Source organism: Oryzias latipes, chromosome 4 (genome assembly GCF_002234675.1).
Source record: "Oryzias latipes chromosome 4, ASM223467v1".
NCBI lineage: Eukaryota > Metazoa > Chordata > Actinopteri > Beloniformes > Adrianichthyidae > Oryzias > Oryzias latipes.
In genome coordinates this window covers 8,815,824-8,826,811 of record NC_019862.2, presented here as the reverse complement: position 1 = coordinate 8,826,811, position 10,988 = coordinate 8,815,824, and positions in this window count along the sequence as shown.

The window sequence follows — 10,988 nt, the reverse complement described above, 5'->3', positions numbered from 1 at the left end:
ATCATGAAATATTTGTAAGGATATTGTGAGTTGCACGCACTCATGACGTTTGGGTGATGGGGTTGTACAGTGCCCTTATGCTACACTTTATTTGTTATAAGGGTGTGTGCAAAAGCTCCTCACTGACAGCTTACAAATGCTGGATGCACGGAATGTGCATGTGATGCGTGTTGTCTCTAAGATGCCAAGGATGCCTACACAAACTATACTATAATTTTCAATAGTCAGGCTGCACACAACAGGCGTGCAAGGAGCATGTTCTTGTCCTGTGAACAGTACTGCAGTGCACAGGTTTGGGGGATTAAAAAAAGGAAAAAGCCAGGACGTGCCTGCGTCTCACCTACTTTGTTATCCTTATGTGTAGTTTAAGTGCGATATGACCTGTCGCCCATGACAATCTCGTAGGTAAAATATCTCATACCATTTTGACTCTACAGGCTCATGGAGTGGTCTACAGCCTTTATTTTGTGTCGGCCACCTGCATATCCCGTACAGGCGTGCCCATTTTTATCTGTTTCTACCCATAAGGGCAATTATGCAACTAAAGGCCTGTTCACACCGGGACGAATTTCGCCGGCGATTTTCGCCGACGTTTAACGCCTCGTGACTAAACAAAGGGCACCAATGAAAGTGTGCACACCGACGCGAAAAAACGCCACGCGTCAAAGCGTCAGAAAAAAAAAACGCCTCGGGTTCGTCGCGTCGAAATCTATTCGACCAATGAGAATGCCGCTTTTGCACACGTGTCTGGAGCTTCTGAAGTTACAGTAAAACACCACTTGGGGGCGCTCAAACACAAAACTGCCTTGCTGAGCACACATACCAGCGAAGAAGATAGACGCCGAGTAGCGTCTACACCGCCGCGAAGAAATAATGACGGACATTCTAAAATATCCCCGAACCAAGCACCAGTTGGAGCTACTGGTGCTTGAAATATTCCTGTTTTCTTTGTATGATTCTGACAAGCGCGTAAATACTTGCTCTCTTCTTCTGAGTGAAAAGCGACTTTAAGAAGCCTAAAGTTGCGCAGCGCCACCTTGTGTACAGGAGTATTTCTGTTTACATTAAGCGCCATCTAATGTCAGGGTAATGAAATTGCATGTTCGCTCGGCTCATCGTCAGCGAAAATCGCCTGGGTGTGAACACAAAAAACGTGGCGAAAAACGCTGGCGAATAACGCCTGGCGAATATTCGTCCCGGTGTGTACGGGCCTTGTTAAGTGTGCAGACTAACTGACAAATGCAAAGTTTATTGCTGTTATGCATGCAAGGTTTTGCTAATGAGACCCTTGAATAGGTGTCAGTCCATGACTGAAGGTAAACTCAGCATAACCACATTGTAAGTAAATCACAAAGCTCTAATTCAGTCCATCTGAAAGAGGCTGCCAAACTTTGCCACATCCACACAAATCATGGCAAAATGCACACTTTGTTTTGGGCTAATCAGCTTTAATTGTGTCTGCCAACATTTGCAGCAACTCAGTTCAATTCGAGCAAATGAAATCTGGATTGAGTCAGGTACTGAGTGGAAATGGCATAACTCATATTTGGCAGAGTTTTAATATTTCTAGGTTGTGTCTGTCTGGCATTATAACTGCCAGTGTTTAATGTGTGCATAAAAAAAGCGGTTAGGCTTAAGACGTTATTCAATAATAGCACCTTGCTGTATGTTTTGTATGTTGTTGCTTAAAAACCTAATTTGGTGTTTGGTTTCCTTCTTTACCAAAACTGTGTTTTCCCTCCGTCTGTGAAGAGCGTGGTGGATTCCTGTCAGTATGGGCCTGTCACATTGCAGACCAGTTGATTTGGCACAGCCTCCCCTGCAATCCATCATTGATTTGAGGAACTCTGACAGAGTAAATGATCCACATTTTTACAAACTCAAGGCAACTCTTAGCAAAAGTTTCAAATGAGATACTGTTTTAAGTAAAAGGAAAAATGTAAAAAAAAAATAAACGTATGTTGTTTTCTATGACAGTTTCATCAGAACGGCAGTAGTAGGTTAGAAATTTGCCTCTGAGTTGTGGGTGGATTGTGTCATGGTTTGAGTTTGTTTTGTCTTGGTATTTGTTTTAGTTCTTGTTCTGTCTTGTTTGGTTCTGTTTCCTGTTTTATTTTGAAAGGGTTCCTGTCTTGTCATGTCCTGAGTTTTACTTCCTTGTCCCTATCTGTCCTGATCATGTTCACCTGTGTCTTGTCTGCCCTGTCTGTATTTAAGTCTTGTCTCTGCCTTCCTCTTGTGCTGGTCCATTATCTTCTGGTCATGTTGTTAGCGTCCTCTAGTCTCAGCGTCCTTGGTCCATGTTTCTCGTCACATCACAGTAAGTTTTCGTTTTTGTTTGGTCATCCTGCACGGCAGCACTTTTTGTTTACTATTAAACACCTTGCCCTGAAACCGTTTGCCTCCCGCCTCTGCGTCTGGGTCCTACCTGCTTTCAAGCCTCCCCTCACATGACAGATTGTTGGCATTAAGTAACCCCATTCCCATCAACACTTTTGTTTACTCTCTCTCCCGCTATCTTAGAGCCCCCCACACCCCCAAGCCAATATTACTGGTGCAACAAAAACGGTGAGCAATATTGTGGCTATCCAGCCATAGAGTTTTAAGCCAGATTCCAGCTCAGACAGGAAAAATCAAGACATACGTGGATCTATTTGTCTGCAAGTTGACGCACCAGAATAGAGTGGAGAAAGGAGCTTGTGGCTTTCCGTAGTATGTCCCACATCCGATCTACAAGCTTTTCTCGTCTGTGCCTGATTCACATTGATTTGAATAAGAAAACTCAGAAATGATGCAATTTTATGCTTGTTTGTTTATATACTGTATGTCCTCCATCATGTGAGAAATGCTTCAGGAATAAGTTAAAAACATCATCTGATAGGGTCTTCAATTTTCAACTAAAGCAAAAAAAAAAAAAAAAAAAATTATGCGTGCATTCTTACCACTGTTGGGTATTTAGACTGATATAACGTTTCTGTGCTCTCCATTCCTTTATATTTAAAAGCTTAATTTCCATTTATATTGGTACTTAATGCTCACAGTCACCCGTGGTCAGTTTACTTCAGGGAGCTCCCATGACAGAGCAACATGCGTGGAAAAGAATCCTCTGGGTTGACTAAATGTCAGTAAGATGGGGAATTCAGAGGAGGAGAAGGTGTCAGAGTCCACATGTGTTTGAAAATAACAGAGAAATTGTTTGTTTTTTTATCAAAGAAAGAAAATATTTACCATGAACTGCCTTCTGAAAACGGTAAAGAATTAAAGCAGGATTAACTGATGATTAAAAACTGAGATTGACTGAAATATGAATTGGAAGCTGTGGCATCAGAGATTACAGGTACAGATCGTGAAGTAAAGCTGAAACATTTAAATGGAATGCAAGTTTTTAGTCATGCAAAGCACCTTGAAGATTTTTAGCTTGACGAGTCATAAATGTATTTTAAGTTCCTCGTTAGTAGTTCAGGCTCTTCTTGAGCCTTTTTTTACATATATTTTACAATTTAACCAATTAATTTATCTTAACAGTTTTTTGTGGCAATGCTTGATACTTTTTAGTACAACCCTCTTCATTTGTTTAGAGATATTTTTCCATTATACACAGGAATTCCACAACAAGCCTGAAACTGTCTAAAAAAAACTCAATTGTGAGTGGTACATGTAGTCATTTTTTTACTGCAAAAATTAGATCAAACAATTCATTGTTTGTCACTTTTTGTCTCCCACACAATCCCAGGTTCATGAGGTACTGACATTTGGTACCAGAAGGCAGTAAATCATGAAACATTTGGTTTGTCCAGTTTTTTTTTTTAGGAGCTTGTAGAAAGCTGTCACGACAGCACACTAAACGTATTACTTTACCAAACAAGACACTAAATGTTTTCACATACTGGATCAAGGAATACTTCGAGGATCTCCTCAATCCCACTGACATGCCTTCTTTTGACGAATTAGAGAATAAGGACTTTGGGGTGAGGCTGTTTATCACCCAAGCTGAAGTCACTGAGGTAGTCAATGAGGGTTAGAGGGTCTTGTTCACGAGTGAGGGAAGACCGGAGTGGATCGGAGCAGCATCTGCAGTTATGGGGTCGCTTCACGGTCCTTTATGGTGAAGAGAGAATTAAGCCAGAAAGCAAAGCACTCAATTTACCAGTCGATCTTGGTTCTAATACTCACCTATGAGCTTTGGGTCAAGACCAAAAGAACAAGGTCCGGAATGCAAGCGGCTGAAATGAGCTTTCTCCGTAGGGTGGCTGGGCGCTCCCTTAAGGCCCGTACACACCGGGACGAATATTCGCCAGGCGTTATTCGCCAGCGTTTTTCGCCACGTTTTTTGTGTTCACACCCAGGCGATTTCCGTGACGGTGAGCCGAGCGAACATGCAATTTCATTCCCTGACATTAGATGGCGCTTAATGTAAACAGAAATACTCCTGTACACAAGGTGGCGCTGCGCAACTTTACGATTCTTAAAGTCGCTTTTCACTCAGAAGAAGAGAGCAAGTATTTACGCGCTTGTCAGAATAATACAAAGAAAACAGGAATATTTCAAGCATCAGTAGCTCCAACTGGTACTTGATAAGGGGATATTTTAGAATGTCCGTCATTATTTCTTTGCGGCAGTGTAGACGCTACTTGGCGTCTATCTTCTTCGCTGGTATGTGTGCTCAGCAAGGCAGTTTTGTGTTTGAGCGCCCCCAAGTTGTGTTTTACTGTAACTTCAGAAGCTCCAGACACGTGTGCAAAAGCGCCATTCTCATTGGTCGAATAGATTTCGACGCGACGCGTCGAAAAAAAAAAACGAACCCGAGGCATTTTTTTTTTTGACGCTTTAGCGCGTGGCGTTTTTTCGCGTCGGTGTACACACTCTCATTGGTGCCCTTTGTTTAGTCACGAGGCGTTAAACGTCGGCGAAAATCGCCGGCGAAATTCGTCCCGGTGTGAACAGGCCTTTAGAGATAGGGTGAGGAGCTCAGTCACCCGGAGAGAGCTTGGTGTACAACCGCTGCTCCTCCACATCGAGAGGAGCCAGTTGAGGTAGCTCGGGCATCTAGTCCGGATGCTTCCTGGGGAGGTGTTCCTCTGGTGTCCCACTGGGCGGAGGCCCACGCTGGAGAGACTGTGTCTATCGGCTGGCCTGGGAACGCCTCGGGATCCACCCAGAGGAGCTGGAGGAAGTGGCTGGGGCGAAGGAAGTCTGGGCATCTCTGCTTAGACTGCTGCCCTCAGGAGGATCCAGTCCCGGATACGCAGAGGAAGATGAATGGATGGATGGATAGAAGGATGATTTAAGCAGGGCCTTCTCACAGTTAGGTAAAAACACTAACCGCTGCACTATCGTGCATCCCTATCATAAACCCCACCATATTCAAATCTAATCTTAATTGCTTGAAATAGTAATTCTTTACCAGACCTGCTTTTGTGCACTTTCACTTTTTCAACTTATATTTTTCATCCACTATAAATTCCTGTCAATTGTCTGCAACAAAAAATCAAAATGAGCAGGAAGTCTTTTGAAAAATCAACAAAGGAGCAGCAAGATTTTTGATTAATAAGTACTTTGGGTGACAGCTTTATCCACATGAAGCTTTGTGGCTCCTGGCATTACCAGGAGGTGTTTTAATAAATTAAATGTCAACAGTTTCTGTCTCTTCTGTTATTGCAACACTAATTGAAAATGTGGATGGAAACAGTGACTTCTGCAGCTTCCATCCCTCCATACTGCAACATAATTGCCAATCAAAAGTTTAGACCTTTATTCTACACTTTTGGGGGGTTCAGCTCGTCAAAGTCATGTTAAAAAGTACAGCAAATGCAGACACAATAAATGTAATCTGACTCCCAAAAAAAAAAAAAAAAAAAAAAAAAATTAAGCTATGCATTCAGACCCACCGGGATAAAAAAAAAACCTGCAAAACCAAAAAGCCAAATCAGAGTTTTAGTATCTTTTCAGGATACTGAATTATTTTAATTATTTTTAACATTAGTACACTAAAGGCTGCTTTAGTAATTAAAAAAATATAATTGATTTAAAGTGTTCATAAGTAATTTCACAAGATGGCACAAATATAATTGTGTGCATAGATTTAAACAAATAAAACAATTGTGGGAAACATGATATTAAGGAAAGAACAACGCTGTTAAAAATTGCATTCTGGGTCATGAATCTACTGCTGTGTCACTGATTAAGAAGCACAATGAGCTGCAGGCTGCCAATCAGGCTCTGAGAGTTGCTGCTTTGAGAAAGTTATTACTTATGATTATATAAAACTACATGAGCACCATACTGTAACAAGGAAATCTTTAGGATTAAATAGTAATGGAGAAGGGCTCACAGTTATTAAATGGAAATTGTTAGTTGTCGGTGGGGAATCTGAAAAGGTAGAACAAGTTGCTCATTTAAATATTTCTTCATAAGCCTACTGAGTGTTTTAGTGAGCAACAAACTGAATGCTATTTTTTTAAATCAGCAATTAATGTAAAACGTTGAAAGTATTGGAATCTTCTTTGTTTGCTGATGATACAAATCTGTTTTACTTTGGCACTGATTAAACCCCTTGATGCCTGAATGTATTTCTAGCTATGATTTTGCTTCCACGTTGATGTTAAGTAGAAAAAGCGGTTTGATGCATGTTTGCATCGGGCATCAAGGGCTTAAATAAGAATAACAGAGGCATCACTAATAAATTTGATCAAATAAAATGATGGTTTATTCAAAAAGAGTTATTTTAAAATGTGTGCATAGAAAAATTAGATTCTTTAGAAACTCAGTAAATGATGCACAAATCAATTTTTTGTGGGATAAGCACTAAATAATTAATTAAATAAAACCTTTGAGTTATGGACCACAAGGCTTTTACATTCTTGACAACTTGCTAATTCCTCCATATTGTTACATTCTGTGCAGAAATAAAAGGCAAACAGGATCACACTAATTTTTATAGAGTCCAAATAACTCAAATTTACAGCTTTAGTATTTTCCAACATCACTGCATTCAATTGTACGACTCATTCACTACTGCACTGAATTCAAAATCCATTTATTGAGAATGAAAGGGGCTTCAACTGTGAACTTTAAATCTGCAGGTCTACAAAAAACTAAGAAAAAACATTTCGTGTGTCAGTCTGTGGGTAAAGTTAAAGGGATGTGTTCTTATAAAAATTGTTTTCAACTGTTTAAAATCACTGAATTTTTCTGAATTTCTTTTCTTCCGAATCTTGGATTTTACAAAGATGATTTATGCTGCTGTGAAGCAAGTAATTACAATAGACTGGTATATTAACGGTTTTGTCAGGAACTGGTGGTGGAGGACCCAAAATGCAGGAGACCAGGCTTGGTGACAGGAAATAAAACGTTTAATAAAAAAACTGAAACATGACAAAACTATGGGGAGAAACAAACCGGTGACAAAACAGAGCAGATGACCTGACAAGGATGAACAGAAACCAAGACACTTAAATAGGCTGAGGGTAATTAACTGAACTGAAGACAGCTGTGGATCATGAACCTGAAACTGGAGTGACTGACAAGGAAACCAAAAACACGACCAAGAAAACCAAACCACTGAATCCTTACAGGTTTCCTATAGTATTTGTGTATAGATGTATATCTGTACTCTAATTTTTTATTGTTAAGTGTACAATGCTTTTAAACTTTACCTTAATTTTATTTAATGAAACTTAGAAAAGAGTTGGGTTGAACAGACTTTTGGAACAGTTTGTGACAGACTCTTATTTGCAACAACCATCATGTTTTAATTATCACTTGTTTTGTTGCTTTTGCTGTTTTCTCAAGTACTTTTTGTAAGTCTTTTCCAAATAAATGCAATAAATGATGCATCATAGAAGCCTAAAACACCAGATTCTGCCAAAATAACTGGCAATGTTATCCTTAGCATCACATTGACTTGCAAGTTTCTGTAAGTAATAAAAGAATCCCTAAAACCATCTTCATTTCTGTGCATAGGAGCGTGATGGGAACTTTTAGAAAGACATGACATTTAAAAACTAAATTCAAAGATGTTTGGAGAAAATCACAATTAAATATTAAAATGACTTATATAATGTTTTCATAAACATAAGTATGGTATTTAAAAAAGAAAAGCTTATGTGATGTATCTGTCTGTTAATCTTCAAGTTCTTTTATTAAATAGAACTTGAACCGTAATTTCTAAATCACACCAAAAGCACCATTAATTTAAATTCAGGGAATAACATCATAAAACATCTGTTCATCTTAAATTTGTATATTCCAAAACAATGTGAAACTCTCTTATTGCTCTAAAGTATTTACTGCCTCCTGATGAAATTTACATTTAAATTTTTACAAAACTGCAAACTAGTACGGCATTAAATACTTTAAATACAGCACAAAATTTTTGCAGACATGCTGAATAATATGTGAAATTTTCCTTGAATCATCGAAAAAAAATGACTCAATTTTTACCTTCTGGGGGGTGTAAGTATAGGAAAAAGGCTGATATTGCTCTAATTGCAGATGGCCAATTTGGAGCAAAATACTTTGCTCATAAAGTTGAAGCTGAATGACAAAAGTGTTCCCCCGTGTCTCGTACCCTGAGCTAATGCCTCTCTATCTCCATGGCTTGTAGTGGAGGTGAAATATCTCATTAAGTCAATGACACCATTATCTCTGGAGGGTTTTTGGATGATATTAGCATAAAAGCCCCCCAAAAAAACAAAAATCACTGATCTTTTAAAAAAATTGCATGAGAACTACTGGCATGTACGTTTTAAGTATGTCTCAAGTTAAAGGACAATTTAAACACAGTGTCTATTTACTGTTTGCCAAATGCCTCCACATGGACTGGAGAACTGGCTGGTGGAACTGCAAGAGTCTTTGTCTAAAATTAGGTCTAGGAGACAATTTGGTTTAAAAAAAAAGCTTCTTTTTTTAGTAGAGCTATTTCTGTCATATCTTCAAACCATTACTGACAGGTCATTACTTGAAGCCATTTTTCCTTTTTGTTTTGACAGCTGGATTGTTCACACGGCTATTTCAAGAGAAACGTAAGACTTATTTTCACATTTTTTCAGATACTTGTACATTTTTCTCCTTTTTTTTGAAGAATTTTTAAATAACTTCGAACGTACACATCTGATTGAAGGCCAACACACATATAATGCAGTCGAAACAAGTGATGAAATTTGAAAATACACCAACCTTTTTTTTGTGAGTTGATGAATTGTCATGCTGGACGCGTTTGGAGGCTGCCTGTCTTTCTGAAACAGCCTGAGGGGCTACAGCAGCTTTCTTTGCCCAGTATGTCTTTATTGAGAATGTCAATCAAGGGCTGTAACTGCATGTTTTAATGTCACCCAGGAGCTACATAAGCCCTTTACGGCCTAGCACGATCATCCTTCTTTGCTTTGCAGAAAACCTCACATCATCATTCTTTCTTGTCCTTATTTTAAGTAAAGGAAACGTGTATTAATATACATAAGTTTAAAATGAATAAATCTGATTTAGGAATAAATAAATGCAATTTTTGTTGCTGAGAGGAAGTGACAACTGACCAACAGTCTAAAACTGAAGCCTTATGCTGCATTCACACGGATGCGGTTCGCGCATCAGGGGATTCAAGTTTCAATGTTGAGTCAATGTACAGACGTGATCTGAGGTCCTGCGGCGTGATTTGTCCAATTGTATGGCTGCTCGATACGAGGATTTTCATCCTGAACGTCCATCCATTTTCTTAACCTGCTGGGGCAACTGGGTTGCCGGAGCCTGTCCCGGTTACTGTTGGGTGAAGGCAGGATACACCCTGAACAGAACACCGGCCTGTCACAGAGCCAACGGAGCTGGAGCGATCGCATCCACTACGCTAGCCAGCCGCCTGGTGGACAGCGTAGTGAGAAAGCACTGTTTCCAAGGGTCCAGCAGAGCTAGTGGGAGCTGCCGCCCAGGGTCCAGCAAAGTTAGTGAGCGCCACTGCCCATGGTCTGACAGAGCCTGAGAGCACCACCGGCCAGGGTCCATCAGAGCTAGCGAGAGCCGCCGCCCAAGGTACTAATTGGGATAGTTGTAGCTAAATAAAATATTTAACTTTGGTAAAGTTACATTTTTTAACTATATATCTATATATCTCTATCTCTATATTTATATCTATATATTTATGATCTATAAATATATATAGGGAAAAACAATATTTTCACTTTAGTTTTCACTTAACCTTTTCCTACCTGCAGGTAAGACGACTGAATCTCTGAGCCACCTACTTTCGCTCCTTGTGACGTCCACAAAAACAAACATCTGATTTTTTGCAAAAATGGTTGTTCTTTATGGAGCCCCTAAAGGGCCATTGAAGAAAAACAAAAGTTGAAAGTAAAAAAACAAATTTTGAATTAAAAAGAAAAAGATTTGAATAAAAAAAAAACAACTAACTGGTGCGCACAGAGAAAAAAAAAACTAACGCACCCATTCGGTTTTTTTTGCTTCAAATTTTTTTTCTTCAACGGCCCTTTAGTTCTTATTGTGCATATAAAAGGAAAGCGTGTTTGCCCATCACCGCTAGCTGCGCGGAGAAAGTAGCGTGTTTGTTAGCCTGGAGACGGTGCTGGCAGGGCAGACTCTTCCTGGAAGGGGCAGTTCTCAGGTATCTACGTCACAATGTAAGAATCCACTTGTTTTCGTAGGTTGGGAGGGGCTGGTGCTAAGAGCGCAGGTTTTTAGAGGAATACTCAGAAATGTGTGAATGGATCAAAATACCATGATTAATCTTTTCATGAGTAATGAACATTATAATACACTTAAAAGCTCAAAAAATGGATTTAGCATATAGGCCCTTTAAGGTGGCTGTACGAGCCTAAAGTGAACTGCAAGACAACTCATCAAGACAGACCTGTGCTCGCTGTTGGGATACGGTTGCTCCAAAATCTCCAATATCTCAACCCCCCCCTCCCATATAGGTGCATGTATGGCTTACGCTACACATATATTCTTTGGGTAATTTGGTGAGTATTTTTTGATCAGTT